General features: G+C 33.5%; 1 long non-coding RNA gene across 1 annotated transcript; it reads left to right on the top strand.

Moving 5' to 3' along the window:
- The first annotated feature begins 515 nt into the window (after window positions 1–515).
- LOC103501675 (uncharacterized) lies at window positions 516–4,366 on the top strand. The gene is made up of 5 exons (XR_007816252.1): window positions 516–1,085; window positions 2,079–2,133; window positions 2,232–2,297; window positions 3,401–3,628; window positions 3,730–4,366. It is a non-coding gene; the product is annotated as an uncharacterized LOC103501675 (long non-coding RNA).
- The last annotated feature ends 4,379 nt before the right edge of the window (window positions 4,367–8,745 follow it).

Genomic DNA, 8,745 nt, shown 5'->3' with positions numbered 1-8,745 from the left:
GCTTAAGAGGAAAGGTGCGACCAGAAGAAAGTGAAAGTGATGATTTGGAATAATACCTTTAGAGGCAAGAAGGAAAAGAGATATATATATATATATAGTCTTTTTGAAAGGGTATCAAGCTAATTTGTACTATGGATATGGTACAAGAAAAATGACATAGTACATATTATCAATATCTTTTTAATATTTGAGATGCTGATAAGATAGAAGACAAAGATTTTGACAATATTGACTACTAGTAAGTGTATTTATTCATGCGATCATATAATGAATTTGACGTAATTTGTTTAAAAAAAATTATAAGTCAGAGTTTGATAAATAATATTGACTTCATATAAATAATTTATAGTCTAATATGTCAAACTGTGTATAACTCAACAATTAATATGTAAAGTCGTGTTTAGCCCACGAAAAGGAAAAGAACGGAAAGGTAAAAGATATTCCTTTCTGTTTTTGGCGCTCCAAAAAAAGGGGGAAAGGAATTCCCCCCTTCCCCCTCTAATTTCCCTTCTCCATCCGTCCACCTAAAACTTCTCTCTCATCTTTTATTCCATCCATAATCCTTTTCTTTCCTAACACCTAAGCCTTCATCTTCCTTCTTCCTCTTATCTTTCCCTTTCCCTTCTCATCTTTCTTCTTCCTTATCCGGCCACCATTTTCACCCTCTTCACCTTCATTCCCTCTCCATTTTCGACCATCTTTCTTAGAATATTTTCTTTTCCCATTTTTTCTTCATTTTGGTCACCGATTTCTCTATTGAGTTTCGTTTGGCTGTCAATCTACTACCAATATTTGCTTCTAAACCCATTTGACCGTCGGTAGTCTCCTTTATTAAACCCCAATTCGACCACGTACTTGGAAAGGGTACACATTCCTTCAATTTTTTTAGTACTGTTTTAGAATCGATTCCTCTTCTCTTTTGTTTCGTACATGGCTTGTCTTCTAGACTTGCCACTCGGATCTATTATGCATCCTTCGTCTTTCCCTTGCTACTTGGATCACGCCATTGCTGCTCCGATTTTTCTATTATGATGAGTTATGGATATTACCCGGTTGTGGCCTTGGTGGATCCGAGTAAGGTAGAGGTATAAACTTCTTCCTTTTTCTGTAAACGTCGATAATGAGGAAAAATTAGCTGATTTATTTTTTGTAAACGGCTCGAATCTGTCTTATTCATGTGTTCTTGTTCCATTTTAATTCTTTTTGTAATTTAGTTTGAAAAAATAAAATGCAATGTTGATCTGAACATTGTTGAAAAATTACCGCCTTTATTTTGATGTTTGATTCCTTCTTCCTACTGTCTTGGCCTTGTTCTAGTTCCATTCTAATTTTTTTAACTTCTCGATTTATATGTCCTTTTGGTATAGCAGAGTTTTGTTTTTTAGGTTGCATATATGTTTGTTCATACGACATTTGATGTAGTTTTATGTTTTTGTTCATATTGGTGTAACAATGTTCATACATCATTTGATGTAGTTTTAGTTGCATATGTTTTGTTCTTGGCTTATATATTTTCATGTGTTGAAGGGCCTTGAACTTCTAGGCTGGTCTAGTTTTCTGTTTTTATGCATTATATATATACTTCCTATGTTGAAAATTTGTTTGTTGCAGACTATTGTTTTTTTCTTTATCTCTGAGTTCTGTTGTCTCCCCCTCTGACTTTTTTGACCATCTATCGTTTTACTCCATCTATGACATTGACTATAGTTGTACTTATTTGGTATGGTCTTTAATGGAGCATTGACTTGTGATTTTTACTTATACATTTATGACTTGTGTGCTGTTAGCATGTATAGTATGACGTTTCCCCTTCTACATATTCATATAAATGCATTTCATGTCACCACATTTGATTGCCACGTTACATTCAACTTCTTCACTTGTGTTTGACTTCATTGTGTGCGTGTCATGCCTTTCATATCACCATATTTGATGACATTGCGTACGTGATGATTATTTCATGTACGTATGAAGTTCGTTAAGTTCGATTTCCTAATAGTGAACGAACTTCTTTCCTCTGAGGCACAAAAAAAAAATCGTTCGATTTATATTTTTGTGTATATTTTGGTTGCACCTAGGTTTTAACAATTTCATATCTATCATGCGTACGCGATGGTAGGTCACTAATCGAAGGTATGCGTCCACGTCCCTTTCCATTTTTTTCCTTTCCACACATAAGCGGTCAACGAGGTTAACGACCCTAACGGATGTTTGTTCTTTGTCTTTTGTAGTGCGCACGAGTACGTGTCGAGATCTATCTTGAGATACTAGGTTATCCACATCTTCACACATAAAAGGTCTTTAAACGTGCATTTCTGTGGTTTTTTTTTTTTTGTTATGTTTTCAATACATTTGTAATTAAAGTCCCTGTTTACGCTGACACTTTTGTAAGATGGACTATCACATTAATTGTGTTAAAATTTACATATTAGGTCTTTGTAGTAAGCATGTCGTTCACTTCATGCATGGTGCACGTTTTGGTTGACTTTCCATACCACACGTTATATGTTTTACATCAACTATCATTCGAAAAAATAATAAGATTTGTAATTTTTAATGCTAGTTGATAAAACAAAGAAAAGGAATAAAAAAACTTAAATATGTAGTTTTCAATTTTTTTATGAACCACAAAAAGAAAAAAAAATATCGACAACTTTCCAATATTTTTTTCATAAACAAAAAAAAAATGAACATATGTACTTGTGGCGTTTTTTTTAATGAAAAAGACAAAATAAAAAACTTCAAAACCAAATAACATATGTACTATTTGTTTTCATCGAAAAACAAATGAAAAAGGAAAAAAAATTACAAATTTCAATAGTTGTTTTAAATGAGTGAAAATAAATGGAAGATTTTGAAGGTAAAAAAAAATTGATACACTAAAATTGCTTGTCTAATTGATAGACACTCCAAAGAAATCATAAATCTATAATACAATACAACTACTTTATTTAATTTCATTTCTACTTCCAACTTTAAAAAATATATACATATATATAAAATGAAAACGTTGTCCATGAAATATTATAAAATAGTAGGGAATCTTAGGGCAAGTAATTAAGTTAAACAAAAACTTTCATATTAAAAAAATTATAAACTAGTAAAAGTGATAAAGTTGTTTTAAAAAAAAGAAAAAAAAAATCATAAAATGATATCTTTGATCTCGAAAGTGGTAAGGTAAGGGTAAGGAAGCTTCATAGGAAATACATAAGATGATAATGCAATTGCATTGCATGGTACTATTATTGGTAAGCAAATTAAAAATGACACCCGTAATTAAATGCTTTGTTATTGTAATAGGCACAATTTTAGTCTTTCATTTCAGAGATGACACTTACCCCTAAATTCTAAACCTATTTACAAATCACACAACATTTACACACATACACACTTAGTGCAGAATTGTTTAGGGGCATTAGACAACATGTTCATCAAAGTTAACGTGTCCGTAGCTGATTGGCCAAGATATCGGACCTGAAAAGGTGAAATGGCAACGAATGTCCTCGACGTATGCGATATAAAGGGGGACTTTGTTTTTGTCTTAGCCGATTGTGAAGGATCCACAGCAGACGTGCGTATCCTACGAAATACAATTTCTTAATACCTAACGGTCTGAAGGTTCCAAAGGGTGAGATCATATCTTCTTACTAACCCACGTTAAAATAGTTTGGAATGTATTTTTTCTTTATTTAATTAATGTCTTAACACTATGGAACCTTATATTCTTAGGGTTTTACTACCTGTGCGACACGGGATACCCAAATGCATAGAGTTTTCTAGCGTCGTATAGGGGGCAACACTATCCTCTATAGGAGTGGCATGGTGTCGAGAACGCTTTAACAACACTGAAGAAGTTCTTCAACATAAAACATTCTTCTGCACGGAATGTCATTGAAAGAGTGTTCGACATGTTGAAGGGATGTTGGATGATACTATTTGGGAAGTCCCACTACCCAATTCAAGTCCAATGTTAAACTATTATGGATCGTTGTCTCCTCCATAATTTAATAAATCGAGAGATGACAAACACGAACATATTGAATGACAAAGATGAGGGTGACTCGACACACACAACTACTAGTGGTGACAACATCAACTACATTGAGGCCTCAAATGAATGGACTCAATGGAGGGATACATTTGCGGAGTTTATGTTCAACGAATGACAATTGCGTGACGACTAGTATCGTTTGTTTTATAGTACAACCCCGTTATTAAAACGGTTGTAGTATGCGTATTTTCTTGTTTCTTTGTTGTCCTCTTATTGTGTATACTGAGGCTTAGTTTAAAAAAACTTTGTCCTTCATGTTTAATCATTGTACTACTTCGTCGGTTTATATGTTTATATGTTTTTTGTTTCGTAAAATACTTCTAGTTATTCAATTGTTTTATCAGAATGACCAGATCATCTAGGAACCCTTAGCATTCATGGACGCAGGTAGAGGAGGCATGCTTAGTAGACTGCCTCGTTGACTTGTTGAATTGAGGGGAAGGGGGAGGGGGGGGGGAAGGAGGGGGAGGTCAAACAACGGGACCTTCCGATCAAATTATTTAGCATAACTGGTTAGGATGTTAGGAGAAAGAATGCTCGATTACAGTTTGATGACCACCATCATCGAAAGCTGAATAAAATTATTGAAAAAGATGTTTCAGGCCATTGTCGAGATGAGAGGCCCAGTAGGTAGTGGCTTTGGCTGGAACGATAACGTCAAGTGCATTATCTCTGAGAGGGACGTATTCGACATTTAGGTCTGGGTAAGCTTTTAAACTTAATTATATGATTAACGGGGTATAATGGAATACTAATTCCTTTGTTTTTTCCTTGTGAATTTTTTCAAACACATCCTATAGCAAAATGACTCCAGAACAAGCCCTTCCCACATTATGATGAGTTGTTTACATGTTTGGAAAAGACTACACGATAAAGGCCCATGCGGAGATGTTTAGAGACATCAGGTGCAACATGTTAGGACCCAACGACTGTGTCCCCGCAGAGGATGGCTTAGAGATGGAGTTAATGGCTATGTACAGTCTGAGGATGAACATGTCATCAAACGACATGATGGCCAGTCGTTTTGGTCGGTCCAACTATGCTAGGTCGTGCTCTAATGGTCAGAAAAGGAAGCGCGACATGCAGCCGTTTGAGACTTATGATCTTAATTGGGATGCCATGGACGCTGCAAATGATCAGATTAGAATCATTGCTAAATGGCCTGATAGAGCTATCCATCGAGAGGATGCGATGGTGCGGGAGGTCATTACGCATATAGAGTTTATTCCGGGCCTTAGTATGGAGGACATCAGTAAATGCGTGATGATAGTGACAGAGAAGGTATTGCTAATGAGAAGCTTCATCAAGATGCCCAATTCGATGTAGGTCGCTTATTGTAGGGTCCTCCTCTGCGATAACCCATGACTATGGTGCTTCGTTTCCTACGCAAGACATTTATTTTTTTCTCTTTGTCGGATTCATGTATTTGTTTTCCTTATTTTCTTGACCCGTTTTTACTTTGTAATGAACATTAACTATTTATGACAGTTTCTTTTTCGATGTTGCATGATGCGTAATCAATTAATTTATGGAGATGTCGGCTAATGCATAGTATTAGACAGTTGAAAATGACATCGTTATCAAAATATGGTAATGACATGTGATTTACAATAGAAATGTCACGTTTCAATAAATAAAAAAACAATTACTCGGACCATGTTCAACGAACAGAAATTTGATTTGTAGAAAAAAAAACGGAAATTGAAAAATAACTAACGCAAAAAAAAAAAAAAAAAGGTCATAATCCTTCCACCATAATGTTTCCCCTAAACAAGAATTATAAACAATCCCCCATAATCCTCTCAGTTAACCCTTCCCCCAAACAAGGATTATAATAATCCTTTTCTTTTCAGTCTCCCCTTTTCCTTATTCTTTTCCCCTCGTATTCCTTTTCTTCCCCAAAACACCCCCTAAGAGTTTATTGATGATGAAGTATGTGGTTCTAAGCTCTTTACTTCTATTGTGTTTACATGATTGTTGTAGCATCGTGATATCGAAAAAAAAAATCAATATTTAGATAGAATGAGAAATTTTTCATATTACCATCTTCATTCACTAATTGTCCTTTAGCCTCTTTTTCAAAAATAGAAAGGAATCGACAACTATATGAAAATTTGTTTAGCTTGACAATACTTTAAGGTCCCATTTACCTACACATAATTGCAATAAATTAATAGTAATTTCAGAAAAATGGATCTCATTTGATTACGTTTGTCTTGTTTTTATGTATCTGGTAGTTAATAACGAAATGTGTGTTCCAATATGAATTATGTAATCAAAGAAACATAATTTGATTAAGGAATAGAGAGTGTTCAATCGGATTGTGAGATCGACATAGGATCACTAATATATTGTTATTCTTACCATTACCGTTACAAATATTATTACTGTTACAATATTAGAATTATAAATATGTCATATTTATGATTATTGTTTCTATTTTTGTTACAGTTACTATTATTGCTAGACCTAATTAGCGATAACCATAACAGTGACAGTAACTATAAATATGAAAAATCATGTATAGAACGATAATGGTAACAGTAACAGTAAGTGTAACAACTTCATAATTTTATGTAAACAAGTTAAAAAACAATCAAATTACTTTTGAGACTCATTAAGATTGATCAATCAATAGCATTTTATTACGATCATCCCACTTTTTATTACGATTTATGATTTGGTAAATATGGTCTAAGTGTTGATATATAGGTGTTTTGCCAAATAATGGCTATCTCGATCCTCTGTATTTAGTAGGCCCTTTTTTTTACAACAGGCTATCCCGACCTTTGTTATACGATGTTGTGGTATCAGGATAGGCATCTTTGTCGCCAACCTTTGTTGGAATATGACTAGACCAGATAAAAACCCTTTCCATCCACCACATTTTCATTAGATTTTTCCTCCAAAATTCTATTTAGAATGTGAGAAATTATTTAAAATGACCAAACTTCTAAAAATACTTACAAATAGTACAAACTATTACAATCCATATATGATACATCATGATAAATTGTGATATTTTGCTACATTTTGTAAATATTTTGATTAATTTACCATATTTGAAAATAACACATATATGATCAAACATATATATTTAATTTTTAAACATTAATTAAGACAGTCATTTAAATCTCATATATCTAATATCCACATCCACAAAACAATATATTTATTCAAATGGCCCCTTCCTTGGTTTTGAGCTTAATTATGACACAAAGTATTATGTTCCAAATCGTATTGGTAGAATAGTTTAATTATGAGTTTATGTTTAAGAATTAATTATGTGAGCTGAAAATTTGTTACTTCTTGATTGATCTGGTTTGGTGCATCTTTCTTTTACAACCCAAGCAAAATAAAAGTAAAAATTAGTAAACTATATATCATATAAAAAAGACACAAAAACCAAAATTTAAAACTAAAAAGAGGGTGTAACGACCCAAAAATTTAGGTAACTTTAAACTTAATAATCTTAATTATTGGGTGTTATTGAATTAATTGAATGAGAATTTCTTCGTTTTGTTGAAATTGGATTTAAAATTAAGCACTTACATGTATTTACAATTGAGGTAGCAAAAACGCATAATGTGATGTTATAGTTGATGACTGATATATTTATGATGATAATGATGCATGATATATTAATTACATAATATGATGTTTGCTACATGCTTTGGACTATGGTATTTATGTTAACTTTGGCCATTAGTATTGTACATATATGTTATAGGTACAATACTAAATCGAATTTATATTAAGCGTCCCTGGATATCGGGTTGTAAGTGTCCCTGGATCATCGCTTTTCATATATTTATGACTTTGTGTGTTTAACTGGACCAAAACCAGTTTGTCATACCATGTTTATGAGTGGTTCGACGAACTTACTTACAACCCGATATCATGTGTGTTCCTTCGGGTTCACCGACTGATGAGAGTATTCTTTCGGGATCACTAGACACTACAATAAGAAGGGGTTCTGCCGACGCAGGGATGTATCAGCAGATGTCAGATCCATGTCGGGAAAGGCAACGTCGAAGTAGAAATTGCAGTTGGCAAGAGTGTCGTGAGAGACGCATCGTCAAAGGCACTCCTGACGCGCAAATGGGATGACGTTGGCAAAGGATTACTGCTGACGCATTATTCGCCAACATGGTCAACATGTCGACAGTGGGAAACTACTGGCATTTGTTAACGACGTTGTCAAGTATGTCAACGTCGTCTAGTACGCAGCGTCGACAGTGTTATCTGATTTAAATTCATTCTAGAAACACAATTAACGTAAAATTAATAAAAAATTATTGAAATTCTAAACTCAATTACAATTAACGTAAAAATAAAAAATTACTAAAATACCAAATCGAATTTATATTAATATTAATTCAAATATTAAAAGAGTACACGTTTGTAGGTTCAAAAATTACATGAATAATAAAAAGTAAGAATGAAAACTTAAAACATAATTCTAAGCACCGATGCCAGTTTTCCAATTTTTGCACATTGCCTCAGCATGACTATAGTCAATATGATCATAGGGACATAGGAAGAATGTGCAAAGAGAAAGTTGAACATTATTATGAGGTGCATCAAGAGAAATACGAGGTTGCTTCAGACAGAAACAACCCTTACTCTGGTGGCGTTCCATAAAATTGATTGGGAAGAAAGGAGCAGTAAATGATAAGATCGATAATAGAACA

Source organism: Cucumis melo, chromosome 12 (assembly GCF_025177605.1).
Source record: "Cucumis melo cultivar AY chromosome 12, USDA_Cmelo_AY_1.0, whole genome shotgun sequence".
Lineage (NCBI taxonomy): Eukaryota > Viridiplantae > Streptophyta > Magnoliopsida > Cucurbitales > Cucurbitaceae > Cucumis > Cucumis melo.
Note: the sequence above shows the minus strand (reverse complement) of the source record. Positions and strands in the feature narration are given on the sequence as shown.